Genomic DNA, 18,158 nt, shown 5'->3' with positions numbered 1-18,158 from the left:
GGAGATTCTGGAGCTGGAAGGATAGCCGAATGGCCTTTGCCCGCCCTGCCCCTCGCCTGCTTCAGAAACCCCCGGAAACGCCCCGGTTGAGACCCCGGCCCGAGCCGCCTGGGGGACCTAGGGAGGCTGAACGCCCGGTGGCTCCCGGGATGGCTCTTCCCGTTCTTTGCGCCGCCTTCACCCAGTGAGGGAGCCTGTGCCCTCCCTGCCCAGTCGCTTTTGGGGCCGCTGCGGAGCTTCCGCTGCCATCTTCGGATCCTGTGTTCCGCAGGGGGGCTCCACCAGGGCAGGGATCGTGGTGAGGGTGACTCGTGGGTCCCCCTCGCGGGGAGCAGGGTCTGGCACTCACCAGGGCGCAGGACTAGGACTTGTCGAATGAATCCATCCTTTTAGCTTTTAGTCCTTTGAAGAGCCTTGAGAATGGAAATCATGAGAGATTTTTCCATGGGGAAGTTCCTTTTACAAAGCATTTATTTACGTTGACTTCTTGGCACCCCGCGGGGCGGCAATGGGCAGGGCCTCCAGTGCACCTTTTGCGCGGTGGAGCCGCGGGGGCTCAGCTGGGCAGTGGTCGGGTCCTGAGGCCGGAGGGCGGGAGCATGGGAGGGGAAAAGCAAAAGCGGGGAAAGAAGCCGGGGAGCAGTGGACCAGACGTCCAGACCTCCTGAAAGGCTGGCGGGGAGGCACAGGCGGGATCTTCCGGAGGTGAGAATTTTTTTTTATTATAGCAGAATGGGGAGGAATTGAGGGGAAAATGGAGATAGAACCTGAAAGAGCCCCAAACGCCAGAACCTGTAGCTCCCCAAGAATAAGATCTTCCAGAAGAACTAGACCCAAAACTAGCCGTTGGGGAACACCGAAATCCTTGGAGGAGCAACATCCGCATGACCCTCTGTGTTCCTTTAGGCAAAAGGACTTGCTTCCATTGTTTGTTCAATTGTTTGTGTTTGTTAAATAAATAAAACGATTTTCATGTATCTTTGAAATTACTTTGGCGCTACTATTTTATGATTACAAATAATGCGGCAGTGATCATTCTTGTACACTTCTCATTGGCCATTTGTGTATTTCTATAGGGTAGAGGCCTGGAGAGCAGTTGCTCCAGCACAGGGATTACACAGTTTTTGTTTGTTTGTTTATTTATTTATTTATTTATTTTTGAGACAGAGTCTCGCTCTGTCACCCAGGCTGGAGTGCAGTGGCGCCATCTCAGCTCTCACTGCAACCTCCGCCTCCCGGGTTCAAGCGAATCTCCTGCTTCAGCCTCTCAAGTAGCTGAGATTACAGGTCTGTGCGAGCCACCACATCGGGCTAATTTTTGTATTTTTAGTAGAGACGGGGTTTCACCGTTTTGGCCAGGCCGGTCTCAAACTCCTGACCTCAAGTGATCTGCCTGCCTTGGCCTCTCAAAGTGCTGGGATTACAGGCATGAGCCACCGCACCCAGCGATTACATGTTTTTTTTTTTTTAATGTATCATTCTATTTTCTTCCCTTATTTGGCTTATTAGCTGTAATTCTTTCTTTTGTTATGTCAGTGATGGCTTTAGGGTCCCTAGAATACATCTTTATCCGTCTGCCATCAAGTGACAATATACCTCCCCTTCTGGCCTTTATGCTAGTGTTGTCAGGGAATTTGATTTTGGACATGTTATAAACTCCAACATCCAAGTACGTACATAGCGATTTTCAGTCGTCTCCATTTCTTTGTGTAGGTTCAGATTTCTGTTTGGTATCCTTATCCTTAGGCCTGGAGGACTCCTTTACTATTTCTTGTAGTGTGGTTCGGTGAATTCTGTCATTTTTTTGTATGTCTTTAAATGTCCTGATTTCAGTCACATTTTTGAAAGATATTTCAATTTGGCATAGAATTCTAGAATAACTTTTTTTCTCTCAGTACTTTAGGATGTTGCCACTTTGACGCTTTGTCATGGACATATCTTTCCTGTTTTTGTAAACTTGGCATAAAGTGGGTTTCCTGTACTTGTTATATGATTTTTGTATTGTGTATTCAAATTAAAAGTATTAAATTAAAATTAAAATGGCCTGGGCGAGGTGGCTCACACCTGTAATCCCAGCACTTTGGGAAGGGGAGGCAGAGGATCGCTTGAGACCCAGAGTTGGAGACCACCCTGGGCAAGATAGCAAGACCCTGTGTGTGTGTGTGTGTGTGTGTGTGTGTGTATGTGTGTGTATATATATACACATAAATACATATATATATTATATGTATGTATGTATATATAAGTCCTACAGTCACCTTAAGTTCCACCAACAGTGCGCTTAAAGTAAAATGTGCCCAACCTGAGGCTCAAACCTACCTGCTGGCATGCAATTTGTGTTTGTGAGACAATCTCAACAGCATTTGCTTTTTCTAGCATAGTGGTTTTCCTGTTTTCCTCACGTGTGAATGTCTTCAATGCAAAACCTGTCAGAATTCATTTCCTTTGCTAAAATGTTGTAAAATAACTCTTACTTCAAGTAAGTGCATTAAAAATAAACTTCTCAGTTGCATCCCTGGAATCCATGGAAAGTCCAGGAGAGACAATCAAGTGCTACAGGATCAAGCCCAAACAGAACAGGACTAGGCATGGCTTCCTCACTAGGAGCCAGGCCAAAGTCATCTCCTTTGGTCTCCAATGGAGGCCAGACTCGGTTCACCTGCAACGGGAGGACCTGGCCCAGAAGAGGTGGCCTTCATCTTCATGGTGCCTTCAGATAGGAAATCTAGGATTTCTTTTCTTCTCTTTGATCTACTTCCAACTCTCCCTTTCTATTTATTAATTAATTAATTAATTTATTTATTTATTTGAGACAGTCTTGCTGTGTTGCCCAGGCTAGAGTGCAGCGGGGCAGTCTCAGCTCACTGCAACCTCCGCCTCCTGGGATCTAGAGATTCTCCTGCCTCAGCCTCCTGAGTAGCTGGGATTACAGGCCCCCGTCACCACGCCCGGCTACTTGTTGTATTTTTAGTAGAGACAGGCTTTCACCATCTTGGCCAGGCTGGTCTCGAACTCGTGACCTCGTGATCCACCCACCTCGGCCTCCCAAAGTGCTGGGATTACAGGCGTGAGCCACCGCATCTGACCCTCCCTTTCTATTTCTTCAAGACCTTTTTTGGATCCCTCCTGCGCAGGACCTAAACGGGCGGTGCCCTTACCCACTTGTCCCTCCCTGCCTGGTGTCTTCGGAGCCCTAGCTCACCCGGAACGTTACTGCCCGCCGGTGACAGCGAGAGGACCAAAGAGGGCAGCGGGTGCGGTGGGAACCACAGAGTCACCGCGCACCTGCGCCTCGCGGGCTCCTCGCAAATTGAATAAACGCCCCCTGAAGCTTCTCTTCAAGTCACAGGGAAGGGGAAGGTGGCTGCCGACCCGGCGGGAGAAGCTGGCCCTGCCCCTGGTCCTTGAAGACAGGTTGGCCAGGCTGATTTTGACTGGTAGGCCCAAAGAAAAGCCTCAAGGGCAGAACAAACTCCGATAGGCTCCGAGATTAAGGCTTTCAAACGTCTGATCGTTTTCAGCTTGGTCAGTAAAATCGATCCCGCCTTTATCAGGAGATTCCTTTGCCAAAGTTCAGAGACCTGGGGTTCCTGCTGCTTGCCACACAGAAAACCAATCACTGAGACGGTTATTACCAAGGAAGAGGCTTTAATAGGGTGCTGCAGCGGAGGAGATGAGAACTCAGTCTCAAATCCATCTCCCTGACCAACCAAAACTAGAGGCTTAGATGGCAGGGAAAAAATGTGACAATGTGTAAGAAAACAGGAACTAGACCAGGCGCGGTGGCTCACGCCTGTAATCCCAGCACTTTGGGAGGCCGAGGCGGGCGGATCACGAGGTCAGGAGATCGAGACCATCCTGGCTAACACGGTGAAACCCCGTCTCTACTAGAAATACGAAAAGAAATTAGCCGGGCGTGGTGGCGGGCGCCTGTAGTCCCAGCTACTCGGGATGCTGAGGCAGGAGAATGGCGTGAACCCGGGAGGCGGAGCTTGCAGTGAGCCAAGATAGCGCCACTGCACTCCAGCCTGGGAGGCAGAGGGAGACTCTGTCTCAAAAAGAAAAAAAAAAAAAAAAAGAAAAGAAAGACCACACAGATAGGCTCTTACTAAAAAGGAACTTAAGGTTAAGTTCTTTTTTAGGTGTGTGAGGTTGAGTGTTTTGACTTTTGGAGAAGCACAAAATCATCATCAGTTGCAGGTCTGGGGGAAAGCAGTGCATCATGACGGCAGGAGCGTTACCTTTTGGGCCCCACTCCTGCACGTGCACCAGCTTTCTCACACCTTTTCCAGACCTCAGTCACTTGTCTCACCTGCCAAATGTGTACCATTTCCCGAAGTGCCCCTGAGTGCAAAAGACTATAAAACCCAGGGAGGAGAGGAGAAGTTTGAAAACTACCTCATGTCTTCCTCTGTTGAAAGCTGCAGTATTTTTGCGTTTGGGCAGCCTTTATTTAGAGAAGGCCCTAAGACTTTTCTTAGTTCAGTGAAGGGATTTTGTAAAGATAAATCCCAATTTACAGAAATGACTGTTCATTTTGACCAGAAGTCCTTTCTTGTGTCTAATTTAAGTTCTATCTGTTGTAAGACTTGTTAGTGAAATGGTTACTGAGGCTGGTGGAAGAATTGAAGAACAGCATTTCTTCTGCAGCTCTTGAATGCAGGGGTGTGGCTTTTAGAAGGTCTTTGGCTACAGAAACAAACCTGTTCTGTTTTCTTTCTCTCCCCATTAAGCCAGAACGTTTCCTTTCTCATTGCTCTTCCTACCTTTCTTCCAACCCCCAATAAAAGAGTTTGGGCAAAAGAACTAGAAACTAAACTCCCAAGTCTCCAGTTTGCCATCCATGGTGGGAGTTCCATGGCTAGGCAGGGGCTGCCAATTTACTGCAGAGACAGCTGGCTACATATATGAGGATTCCTTGTGGTAAGCCAAAGTCCTTGGGCCCTGCATTTACTATATGGTTTTTAAAAGTGAGTGATTCAGAGCACTGCCTTTGACGGTGAACAGAGCTGGACTCCAGTCCTACCCCCACCTCTTAACCAGTTGTGGGAATTTAAGCCAGTTTCTTAGAAGCGTTGTGCCTCGGTCCCCTTATCTGTAAAATGGAAATAGTCATGCTTACCTTATATGTTTGTTGAGATAATTAGATAAGCTGATGCATATAAAGTAATAAGCACAGTGCCCAGCACAGTGCTCAACACATTTTGGCTGCTATTAGCTATTGTTATGGGCACTCAGAATGGAGCACCCTCTTCCCACTCCCTTCTCTATCTGGGACAATTCAAGATGGGGCATGGGGAATGTTAGTAGCGAGAAGTAACCCCAGTGAGCTATTTTAGGGGTAGCCCTAGAGACTGGGATTCCTAGTTGGATTTTGCTTAGAAACAACATACAATGTTCTGAAACTATGATTAAATGAAAAGTGCAGGCCAGGCATGGTGGCTTATGCCTGTAATCCCAGCACTTTGGGAGGCCAAGGCGGGTAGATCACCTCAGGTCAGGAGTTCAAGACCAGCCTGACCAACATGGTGAAACCCCGTCTCTACTAAAAATACAAAAATTAGCCAGGCATGGTGGTTTGTGCCTGTAGTCCCAGCTACTCGGGGGGCTGAGACAGAAGAATCACTTGAACCCAGGAGGCAGAGGTTGCAGTGAGCCAAGATCACACCACTGCACTCCAGCCTGGGCAACAGAGCAAGACTCCGTCTCAAAAAAAAAAGAAAGAAAGAAAGAAAGAAAACTTCATTCAGGTAGAGTCTATTGGACTTGGATTCTGAGCAGTTCTGCCCCTCACTGACTGTGTGATCCTGGGAAGTCTTGATGTCACCTGATGTCTCCCCATCACTGTCCCCACTGTGTCTTTGTTTCTTCCAATTGGTTTATGGTGGTTCTTTGTAACTGTCCCAGGAGAGGACTCCCTTTACCTGGAGAACAATAATGACAAAGTCTTGTAGGAGATTTTATAGGGGTCAAAGAGTCTGTCTGGCTTAAATGAAGAGAACGAAGTAGGAAACAGTCAAGAGAAACCTTTTTGTTTGATTGAGAAGTTTTGACCCTCCCAGAAAGTATATAGTGTTAACTGACCAACAATGAGCACCATTCCTGAATGAGGGTTGTCCTTGGCCCACTGATTCCACCTATAGTGTAGTTCCAGTGGTTGTGTAGGAATTCATGCAACAATCTATGGCAAACTGAATTACTTCTCAGAAAATTTTCTTTAGGACTTAGTATGTTGGCTTCATGCCAAGGGGAATGGCGGTATTGGGAAAACTGCAGATGTTCTGGAAGCAGAGCACTTGAGTTCAAATCTTGACTACTCCTCTTACAGGCAAATTACTAAATTTCTTTTAGCCTCTGTTTCCTTCTCTGCACGACAGCAATGATAGTACTTACTTCACAAGATTACTGTGAGCACCAAGTGGAATCATTTCTGCTGGAGAGAAGGAAACACTTCAGTTTTTAGAAGTCTAACTTATTTGGGTGGATGGGTAAAGGAAATGGCAATTTCATTTCCTCTGGGCCCTTTGGCCGATCAATGGACTGCACTTTATCCTTGGGGAACAGCTGTGGCTTTTTCATAAATTCAAACATCAGTCTAATTTTCCCAAGGTTCCTCCAGGTTTACTCTAAAGGGAGCCCCTTCTTTGAATTGTTGTTGGTCTGAAGAGGGACCAGCAGCTGCTTGCCTGCAAAAATGTATTGCAGCCTCTGTGGGCATTCCCTGGACACTGCACACACTGCTATCCCCAAGAAGTCACAAACTAGGATGCTTTGACAATGAGAGTTTGAATATTTTATGTATCTTGTTTTCCAATTATACTTAAGAATTCAATAAGCTGAGTAGTGGGAAGCTGAATTACTAGACTGGCAAAGGAATGAACAGAAAAACCTAAAAAATTTAAAAAGAGGATTAAGAAAACTGTCCTTGCTCATTTTGGGAGCCCGGCTTACTTTTCTTAGTACTCTGCTGTTCCTGATACTGTTCAAGCTGGGGCACTGAAGATCTGGAACCATGTAGCTTGGATTTTCTTCAGACCAAAATACCTCGATGCTTATTTTGTTTTTCTTTTTCTTTTTTTTTTGGGGGACAGAGTCTCACTCTGATGCCCAGGCTGGAGTGCAGTGGTGTGATCTCGGTTCACTGTAGCCTCTGCCTCCCGGGTTCAAGTGATTCTCGTGCCTCAGCTTCCCAAGTAGCTGGGATTACAGGCACCTGTCACCACATCCGGCTAATTTTTGTATTTTTAGTAGACAGATGGAGTTTTGCCATGTTGGCCAGGCTAGTTTTGAGCTCCTGACCTCAGGTGATCTGCCTGCTTTGGCCTGCCAAAGTGCTGGGATTACAGGCGTTGAGCCACCATGCCCGGCCTTGATGCTCATTTTGAACTATCAACTTACCTTCGATGCCTTTGTAGACTCATCCAACTACTTCTCAATAAATGGTCCAGGATTAATGGGTATTCATGTTCAGTGTAGGGCAGCTAATTCCAGAAATGTAAGCCAAATTAGCAAACTCTCCTAAAAAGCACATCCTATCTTCTGCTGAGCTGTCTTCCCAAGCTAGCCAACGTGTCTGAATTTGGGCATGAAAGAAGAGGAGCAGATGGGCTGGGGTCTGACATGCAGGGCAAACTGGAGGGTTTTCTTGGCATATTTGTTCTTCAAATCTAGACTTTAGAATATGTGAGAAACAGTGACATTCTCACATTGGTCCCAAGCCATGGAGGAAATCCTGCCCCATTGAGAAGTGGAGACATTTCAGCCCTTGCATATCTCATCAGCAAACCACAGGGTTGGTGAAGGGACTGATGGAGTCCTTTTAAAGGTCTTGTGCCATTTTCTTGCCTTTTATCTTTTTGTTCAAAGATAACTCTTGTTTTGTTTTCTATCTTGAGGCAAAATTGAAAACTTGGCCTACACATTGGTTTGGGCTAGAACTGGCCTCTAGGTGGCGATTCAGTACAGAGAATGGTGGTGGCTGGCATCACCTCAAGCCACCATTTCTCAGAGATACCATTATATAAGGGGATTCATGAGAAATCGGGCATCACAATAGAGGGACAGCTTGGCCTTTGTCACTGTTCAAGCTGGGATCCTGAAGAGGTTGGGGTGCATGGGGAGCAGCGAAAGCACCTAGTCTCAAGCAACATAACACGAGTTTAAGGCTCCCACTAGGACGGAGTCCAGAGTAGTTTGGCAACGGTTGCAAGGTTTGGGCTTGGCCTGCTAGGAGAGTGAGCCCTGTGCTTCAGGCTTGGTTCCCTCACTCCTGTGAGGCCTCGCTCAGGCTCACAGCCCCTGATGGAGCACTCAGCTTGGCGGCTGCCTGCTGAGGTCTCCAGAAAAGGTAGACAGCTCCTAGTTGAAGTCCTCCCACTTTACTTCCCCTTCCTTCCCCCTGCCACTCCCTCTCTTCTCCTTCACCCCTCCTTCCCTTCTGCCTCCCGTTCCCTCTGCTTCCTCCTTCTTCCCCCTCTTCCCCACCTCCTCACACACCCCATTCTCACCTTCTGCTATTTACAAAGCCCTTTCCCCTGTGTGATCTCATTTGCTGCTCACAGACTCCTAGGGAAGAGGGACAGGTTGAGCCCTCCCTCACTCCCTGGCACACTTTGAGAACACAGTGCGGAAGTGCTTATAAGTATCCAGTTATCTGACTGTCACCACCAGCAAATAGTGAGTACCTTAGGGCAACTATTGAATTCAAATTAGTGCATGTTGCTTGGCATGGAGGAGGTCTCAAAATTATTTACTGAATGAATAAATATTTATAGTTGCAAAGAACTGAATCAAGGGACAGTAGGTGGTAGAGTCCATTCTAGAAGTTAGGCTTCATACCTATGACATTGCTGCACTAGGTACTAAATATGTCACCATTTTCTAGTAAAAAATACAGTATGTAAGTGCATAAAGGGACCCATGCAGATCTGTTTGCATATCTGGCTCTCAACCACATGAAACTACTCTGGTACCAGTCTGCTGTCTGTCAAGAGACACTAGGAGCTGTGGGTGGATCTAGGGGAGCAGCTGGCCTTTCTGAGGCCTTCCTTAAAGTATGGGATAGACACTGGGCCCCTCAGCTATCAAAACCCTTCTGTCTTTAGCTGATCTAACATATTGAGATAAAAAGCACCACCCAGTTATTACTCATCCCACTCCATTCCAATCCATGAATCAGCACTTTTTGTTTTTTGCTTAAATGTACATATTTCAGGCAGTTTAGGACTCTGCGATGAGACTATATAGGTTCAAATCCTAGCTCTACCACTTCCTAGCTGTTGAGGCTTGGGTAGGTCATTTAACCTCTGTGTGCCTCTATTTCTCATCTTTTAAATGATAAGAGTATTTAACTCATAACATTACTGTGGGGATTTAGAGAGTTAATATATAGAAAACAATGAGAACAATGCCTGGCAATAAGTCAGAGCTAGGAAGTGTTCACCCAATCTCTCGTTACGGTTTCCTGGGTTTGAGAATTGGTTTGTGTTCAACTGATGGAGGCACTTCATGATTTTGTAGAATTCCCTGGAATGCTCTCATTTTAGCTGTGAGGTTTCAACCTTTTTCCACTCAGTTACAGCTTTCTTGAGGCCTAAAGAAGACAGGAAGCAACTTGAAGTGTATTTTTCTGCTAATGAGGGCTGTGGCATTTGTTTCATATACAGCATCCCCAGGTGGCTCCAGACAGAATTCAAGGGCTTTTTTCTCTACGGCAGTGCTTACCACTTAACACACAGTAGGTATTAAATAAATGCTTGTGCCAGAAAGAGTGGAAGGAAGATGCAGTACAGAGGAAAACATTAATTAGTACATAGTAGTTTACACGGACAAGGTCCCAATGGGGTATACACTTGTTCCCTAAGATCTACTGACTAAGCATGAACATCACCAAGGAAATGCGATCAACTCAGAGGAGAAGGAGGGGGGGGAGAAGAGAGAAGAAACTGGAGCAGCCTGTTACCTGACCGAAGATATCAGGCTTTCCATTGCAAATGGTTCCATCAGCTCAGGCCAAGTGGAAAACCTTGCCGCTGCTCTGGGACATCCAAGGCATCTCCAATTGCTGTCTGCCCCAGAGTTTCATCCTTCCAGGGGTAGTTTGTCACTTGTTTTGTAGCCTCTATGGTACTCTTTCTTATGGCTAAAGACCAGCTAGCTCACCAGACATTTCTGTGGGTTTTGGCAGGAAACAGAGGTGGGAGGCAGACAATGCTCTAGGGCGGTTCTTAGGAGAAACTTTTCTGACCTTGGCAGTCTTACTCCAATTTTCATGCCAAATTAGACTAATAATAGATCCTCACCCACAACCCAAATCCTCTAGCCTGAAAGGCTTAGAGTAGAGAGAATACAACTAGAAACTACTCTATGTTCTATAAGGGAGTTGAAACAGAGCTTTTCTAGTGAACACATTAGCTAATCAACTAGGTCACTGATGGTAAGGACTGTCTCAACTGCATGCCAACTCTGATTGATGGATAAAGCCTGCCTGGGGAATTGTATTGAGTTGGATTCTGAGTCTCCATCATCACATCTAGGCCCCAGAGGCAAGTGCTGTAATTCACCAACAATGTCTGTCACAGGTGCAGAAATAGGGAGTAGCCCCAGGAGGCATAGATACATACCTGCTCCAGGAGGCTATTTGGAGTTAGGAAAACAAAGATGGTTGAATGGTCAACTATGCTCATTTAATTAAATCATGATAGACCTTGAGCAATTCAACTCTTGAGGAAAATGTGGCATCAGCTCAGGAAAGAAGAAAAAGAAGGAGTAAGAGTGGTGATAGTGGAGTGTTCCAGTTCCATAGCTCTGTAGAGCCTTCTCAGTATTTAAAAACAGTCAGATTGGACTGGGCACAATGGCTCACGCCTGTAATCCCAGCACTTTGGGAAGCCAAGGCAGGCAGATCACCTGAGGTCAGGAGTTCGAGACCATCCTGGCCAACATGGCAAAACCCCATCTCTACTAAAAATACAAAAATTAGCTTGGCATGGTGGCAGGCACCTGTAATCCCAGCAACTCAGGAAGCTGAGGCAGGAGAATTGCTTGAACTTGGGAGGGGGAGGTTACAGTAAGCTGAGATGCAGCCTGGGTGACAGAGCGAGACTCCATCTCAAAATAAATAAATAAATAAATAAATAAATAAATAAATAAATAAATAAATAAATAAATAAAATAAAATAAAATCAGATTGAGAGGTAGCAGGTATGACAACATTAGATAGTTATTTTGAGTTGCAGTTCAAGACCTGGGAAGCTCTTGAAATAGATAGTTAAGCCACTGGCAACCAGAAGGAAGGGCAGAGAGAGTTTCCCAAACTGAGAACCGTGAATCACTTAGTATCCATGAGATGTTTGTAAGTATTTTGCCATGAAACAGGCAGTGGTGGGGAGGGGACTTCCATGGTTATTCAAGTTTGGGAAACCTGTCAAAAAAATTCAGCAAAGTAAATTGTAGCCCAAGGAGGCTCTTGGCCTGAGGGAGTTATGGAAGAGAAATGTAATAAGCTAAGAAAGCAAAAGTGTAGGTGGGGTCAGGCTCTGAAAGGCCTTGAATGACAGGATGAGGGCTTTCGTTTTGATTGGGAGGCATGGAGGATTTGTGGGCAGGAGAAGTGATACATTCAGGGCTGGGGGTTAGGAAAATAACTGTAGCATGAAGATTGAATAAAGAAGAGACTGGAGGTCAGAAGACTAGTTAGAAAGGTGTTATGTCGTCCAAACAAGACACGCTAGCAGCCTAAACTTGGGCAGTTGCAATGGGAATGGAAAGGAAGGCCCAAAGTCAAGAGACATTTTCACCAGTAATAATGTCAGGTCTAGTCTGACTTCCAACAGCACTCAAGTACATGAAGGGCTACACTACAGGGAACTGACCAGCCCTTCTCTACACCCTTAAGTACAAAGCCAGCAGAGTGGGAGGTAAATTGCTGAGATGAAGCATTTGATTAGATAGAAAGTATATCTTCCTAATGCTAGGGATAATTGAACCCTGGAAGAGCCACCAGAGCACTAGCATAGCTTTCTCACAGGAAAGCAGCCATCTGCCCTGGTCCTCTAAGGCACATGACCACTCAAAGCTCCTTTCTGCTCCATGAGTCTATAATTAATGTATCTTAGGAATCTGAATATTGAAAGGGGCCTTACAGCTGATCTAGTCAGTTGCTTTCAAACCTGACTGAACATCATGATCCACTTTTTTTTTTTTTGAGACGGTGTTTCGCTTGTTGCCCAGGCTGGAGTGCAATGGCACAATCTCGGCTCACTGCAACCTCCACCTCCCAGGTTCAAGTGTTTCTCCTGCCTCAGCCTCCCTAGTAGCTGGGATTACAGGTGCCTGCCACCGTGCACAGGTAATTTTTTGTATCTTTAGTAGAGATGGGGTTTCACTATGTTGACCAGGCTGGTCTCGAACTCCTGACCTCAGGAGATCCATAGGCCTCAGCCTCCCAAATGTGCTGGGATTACAGGCGTGAGCCACCACGCCTGGCTAACATCATGATCCTCTAAGGAGTTTAGTAAAATGCAGATTCTCAGCCTCCACTTCCAGAAACTTGGATTTGATTGGCAGAGTCTGGGAATCTGCATTTTATGATGTCTTCAAGTGATTATAATGTATAATCAAATTTAGAAATTATTATTTTTTTTTTTAAGAGAAGTCTTGCTCTTATCCCCCAGGTTTGAGTGCAATGGCTCTATCTCAGCTCACTGCAACCTCTGCCTCCCGGGTTCAAATGATTCTCCTGCCTCTGCCTCCCAGGTAGCTGGGATTAAGTCACCTGCCACCAAGCCTGGCTAATTTTTGTATTTTTTAATAGAGACGGGGTTTCACCATGTTGGCCAGGCTGGTCTCGAACTCCTGACCTCAGGTGATCCGCCCGCCTCGGCCTCCCAAAGTGCTGGGATCACAGGTGTGAGCCACTGTGCCCGGCCAAATTTAGGAATTATTTAGACCCACCCATTCATTTTATAGATGAGTGGACTGGGGCCAGAGAGGAGCAAGGACTTGCCCAAGGCCACACGGGCAAGGGCATCATTTGGTGGCAGAGTGGACACTAGTGTCCCATGCTTAGGGCTCCTCCAATAGATCATAAACGAATGCTTGGTCCCATTGCTTGCTCTAGGCTGAGGGTTAGACAGTGACTAAAAGGTTCAGAAACCTTTACTGTTACCCTCTATGCTCAAGGAGATGCGTTGCTTCAGTATAGGATGTACACAAGAGAGGCTGAGTGTTATTATTAACCATAACAATAGTTAATGTTTACTGTGTGTCAGGCATTGCTCTAGGCACTTTACATAAAACTCTTAATCTGCACAATAACTCCATAAGATCAATTTTATCCCCATTTTACATAAGAGGAAACTGAGGCACAGTGAAGTTACAGATAAAGAAACTGAGCCACAGGTCAGTTAAATAAGCTGCCTGTGTTCATACAGCTGGCAAACGGTAGAACCAGGACTCAGACTCAAAGCCTGTACACCGGTGGTTCTTAACAGGGGATGATTTTACACATACACCCTGGGGACACAGGAAGTTTCTGGAGGTATTTATGGTTGTGACAGCTTGGGAGTTGCTCACTATTATGTACTGAGTGGAGGGCAGGGATGCTGCTAAACCCTGCAATGCACAAGTCAGACCCTCATAACTAAGAATTATCTGGCTCAAAATGTCAATAGTGCTGAAGTTCAGAAACTCTGCTGTACACCAACTATTATATCACCACTTTAGGCTTCACAAAAGCTCTTTAGTCTGTTTCTCTGTCCTTGATCTGCCTGGACAACTGGACATGCCTCAGAATCGCTCAGGCAATTGTGTCTACACTGGTCCACCCAATGTAAGTGAGCACACACATTTCAGAAAACAGGCCTTGGTGCTCATGTAGCCTGAAGAGCGGAAACCTAATGGGAAAAGACTGCTGAAAGTAGAAAGCAAAAAGCGGAAAGCTTTCATGCCCATCGTGATCGCTGGTCCAAAGAAGGGCAGGGGCTGCTGAAGGAACATGTGGGCTTGTTACATTAGGGTAAGTGCCTCATGCCATGACTAGAACCACCCAGACAGCCATAGGTTACTGAAGCCCCAGATCCCGAGTGCTTCATGTGCTCCTGCACACCCGCTCCTCCCTCCCTCTGCCCATGGCTTCTCTGTTCTCAGCTTCCCAGACACTAACCCCACATCCTGTCTAGACTACTGACTGAGAGCAGGCCCCTCTTATCCCCTCCATCTGACCTGGACTACAGACACAGCTACCACTACAGACACAGCTACTCCCTGGGGCAAAGATGAGTCTTACTTCCATTGCACCCTAGCACTGAGCACACTGCAGGCACCTGTGTTAATACATCTCAGTAGAAAACTCTATATACAGCCTCTTCATGCACACTGCTAGAAGAATCCTCCTAAATCTGGCAGCTAGGGGATCACTTTTGGAAGGCAGTGCTGTTGTAGAAAGAACACTGAGCGAGGAATTGGCAGGCCTGGGCTGGTGAATGGGTGTACTCAGGAGTCCTGCACAGGACTCAGTTCAGGGCTGAGTTATATTTGTCTCCTCTATGGTACCTGGCAGGGGGCTCTGCATGGGGCTGGCTGTCAACAGCTATTTGTTGGATGGAATACATGCATCACTGCTCTGCTCTGGTCTCCTATCTGGACAGATGGAAACCACCCTTACCAATGGACCCAGGTGGTGGCAACAGCCTGCTCCATGCAGAGGATGTAGGACACAGGGCTGAAGGGCTCACCAGCCCCCTGCCCACTGTGCAGGCACCTGCACACAGTAGTAAATCTGCCCTTTGTCTGTGGGCTTGTCTCAGCCTACCCCATTCTACCTCCCAGCCACACACACTCTGGTCTATATGATCCTCGAGGCAAGGGACCATTAGTTAATTAAACTGAGATTTAGTATGGGCCTACTATGTGGCAAATACTGGACTGCTTCCAAATGCCTGCTTCTTATTAGCTGCAGACACAGCAACCAATAAGAAAGACATGATTTCTGACTAGCGGAGAATACAGATTGTGAGCTGATAACTCTAAGTGGGATAGTGTGATGAAAGAAGTAACAGGGGAGTCTGTTACTGTTCATCACTGATCTATGGAAATGCTAGAAATTCAATGGATGGAATTTTCATCATAGAAGCTGTTTCCGAAAAATTACCCTAACGCTTTGGCATGCTGAGTACTTTGAATTAAAGGACAGTGGAAGGCCTCCCAAGCAGCCTCAGAACCGAGCTCTCTGACTTTCTCCTGCCCTCCTGTCTCTCGCCCTTCATTCTCCCCTGAGGCAAGTCACAGAACCCTGAATGCCCCTCCCCAAGGCAGGTCATAGAGACTACAGCCCCTTTCCCCCAGGGCAAACCATACAACCTAGAAATATTACTTTCACCTTCCCCCACCTTTCTGTGTAGGAGCTGGTCATAAAGAAATTATCAGCCCTATCTTTGTTCAATAGTAGGTAATAAGATCCTCATTCCAAAAAGGATCCTGCTTCATATCTGGGAGGAAGGAATGCCACACAGAGAGACCAAGAAGAACCTGAACAGACAGGCCTTGCCGGCTTTCCCACTCTATTACTATCACATCATTCTTTTTGTCCAATCACATCTCTACATAGCTGTCCACGCTTCATCAAATCTAAAAAATGGACAGTTTTCCCTTTGGTCTTCATTTCTGAAGGCTCCTGTATCAGGTAAAACTTTTTTTTTTTTTTTTTAGACAGAGTCTCTCACTGTCACCCACGCTGGAGTGCAGTGGTGCGATCTCGGCTCACTGCAAGCTCTGCCTCCCGGGTTCACGCCATCTCCTGCCTCAGCCTCCCGAGTACCTGGGACTACAGGCGCCCGCTACCACGCCCGGCTAATTTTTTTTTTTTGTATTTTTAGTAGTATTTTTGTATTTTAGCCTGTTTACCAAAAACATCACCTCTAGCATTATCAGTATTAGAGGCACCACCTGCCCAGTGACATGCGTTCAACGGCCGCGGTACCCTAACCATGCAAAGGTAGCATAATCACTTGTTCCTTAAATAGGGACTCGTATGAATGGCTCCACGAGGGTTCACCTGTCTCTTACTTTCAACCAGTGAAATTGACCTGCCCGTGAAGAGGCGGGCATAACACAACAAGACGAGAAGACCCTATGGAGCTTTAATTCATTAATGCAAGCAACGCTTAACAAGCCCACAGGCTCTAAACTATCAAACCTGCATTAAAAATTTCAGTTGGGGCGACCTCGGAGTATAATCCAACCTCCGAGCAACACATGCCAAGGCTTCACCAGTCAAAGCGAACTACCACATTTAATTGGTCCAATGACTTGACCAACGGAACAAGTTACCCTAGGGATAACAGCGCAATCCTATTCTAGAGTCCATATCAACAGTAGGGTTTACGACCTCGATGTTGGATCAGGACATCCCGATGGTGCAGCCGCTATTAAAGGTTCGTTTGTTCAATGATTAAAGTCCTACGTGATCTGAGTTCAGACCGGAGCAATCCAGGTCGGTTTCTATCTATTCCGTATTTCTCCCTGTACGAAAGGACAAGAGAAATGCGGCCTACTTCACAAAGTGCCTTCCCCCCGTAAATGATATCATCTCAATTTAATATCGCACCCACATCTACCCAAGAATAGGGTTTGTTAAGATGGCAGAGCCCGGTAATCGCATAAAACTTAAAACTTTATAGTCAGAGGTTCAATTCCTCTTCTTAACAACATACCCATGACTAACCTCCTACTCCTTATTGTACCTATCCTAATTGCCATGGCATTCCTAATGCTAACCGAACGAAAAATTCTAGGCTATATACAACTACGTGAAGGCCCCAACGTTGTAGGCCCCTACGGACTACTGCAGCCCTTCGCTGACGCCATAAAACTCTTCACCAAAGAGCCTCTAAAACCCTCAACGTCAACCATCACCCTCTACATCACCGCCCCGACCTTAGCTCTCACCATTGCCCTACTATTATGAACCCCCCTCCCCTTACCCAACCCCCTGGTCAACCTTAATCTGGGCCTCCTATTCATCCTAGCCACTTCTAGCCTGGCCGTTTACTCCATCCTTTGATCAGGGTGAGCATCAAACTCAAACTACGCTTTGATCGGTGCATTACGAGCAGTAGCCCAAACAATCTCATATGAAGTTACCCTGGCCATTATCCTATTATCAACACTACTAATTAACGGTTCCTTTAACCTCTCCACCCTTATCATAACACAAGAACACCTCTGATTGCTCCTACCAACATGACCCTTAGCCACAATATGATTTATCTCCACATTAGCAGAAACCAACCGAACCCCCTTCGACCTTGCTGAAGGAGAATCTGAACTAGTCTCAGGCTTTAACATCGAATATGCCGCAGGCCCCTTCGCCCTATTCTTCATAGCCGAGTACATAAATATTATCATAATAAATACCCTCACCACTATAATTTTCCTAGGAACAACATACAGTGCTCACTCCCCTGAGCTCTACACGGTATGCTTCATCACCAAAGCCCTGCTTCTAACCTCTCTGTTTCTATGAATTCGAACTGCATACCCTCGATTTCACTACGACCAACTCATGCACCTCCTATGAAAAAACTTCTTACCACTCACCCTGGCACTACTCATATGATACGTCTCCATGCCTACCACAATCTCCAGCATTCCCCCTCAAACCTAAGAAATATGTCTGATAAAAGAGTTACTTTGATAGAGTAAATAATAGAGGTTTAAACCCCCTTATTTCTAGGACTATGAGAATTGAACCCATCCCTGAGAATCCAAAATTCTCCGTGCCACCTGTCACACCCCATCCTAAAGTAAGGTCAGCTAAATAAGCTATCGTGCCCATACCCCGAAAATGTTGGTTATATCCTTCCCGTACTAATTAACCCCCTGGCCCAACCCATCATCTACTCTACCATCTTCGCAGGCACTCTTATTACAGCACTAAGCTCCCACTGATTCCTTGCCTGAGTAGGCTTAGAAATAAATATGCTAGCTTTTATCCCAGTCCTAACCAAAAAAATAAACCCCCGCTCCACAGAAGCCGCCATCAAATATTTCCTCACGCAAGCAACCGCATCCATAATTCTCCTAATAGCCATTCTCTCCAACAACATACTCTCCGGACAGTGGACCACAGCCAATGCCACTAACCAGTACTCATCGTT

General features: G+C 46.2%; 1 pseudogene; it reads left to right on the top strand.

Annotated features, from left to right (window-relative positions):
* Positions 1-508: 508 nt before the first annotated feature.
* Positions 509-17,804, top strand: LOC134758764 (NADH-ubiquinone oxidoreductase chain 1-like; annotated as a pseudogene).
* Positions 17,805-18,158: the final 354 nt, after the last annotated feature.

This window comes from Gorilla gorilla, chromosome 1 (assembly GCF_029281585.2).
Source record: "Gorilla gorilla gorilla isolate KB3781 chromosome 1, NHGRI_mGorGor1-v2.1_pri, whole genome shotgun sequence".
Taxonomy (NCBI): domain Eukaryota; kingdom Metazoa; phylum Chordata; class Mammalia; order Primates; family Hominidae; genus Gorilla; species Gorilla gorilla.
Note: the sequence above shows the minus strand (reverse complement) of the source record. Positions and strands in the feature narration are given on the sequence as shown.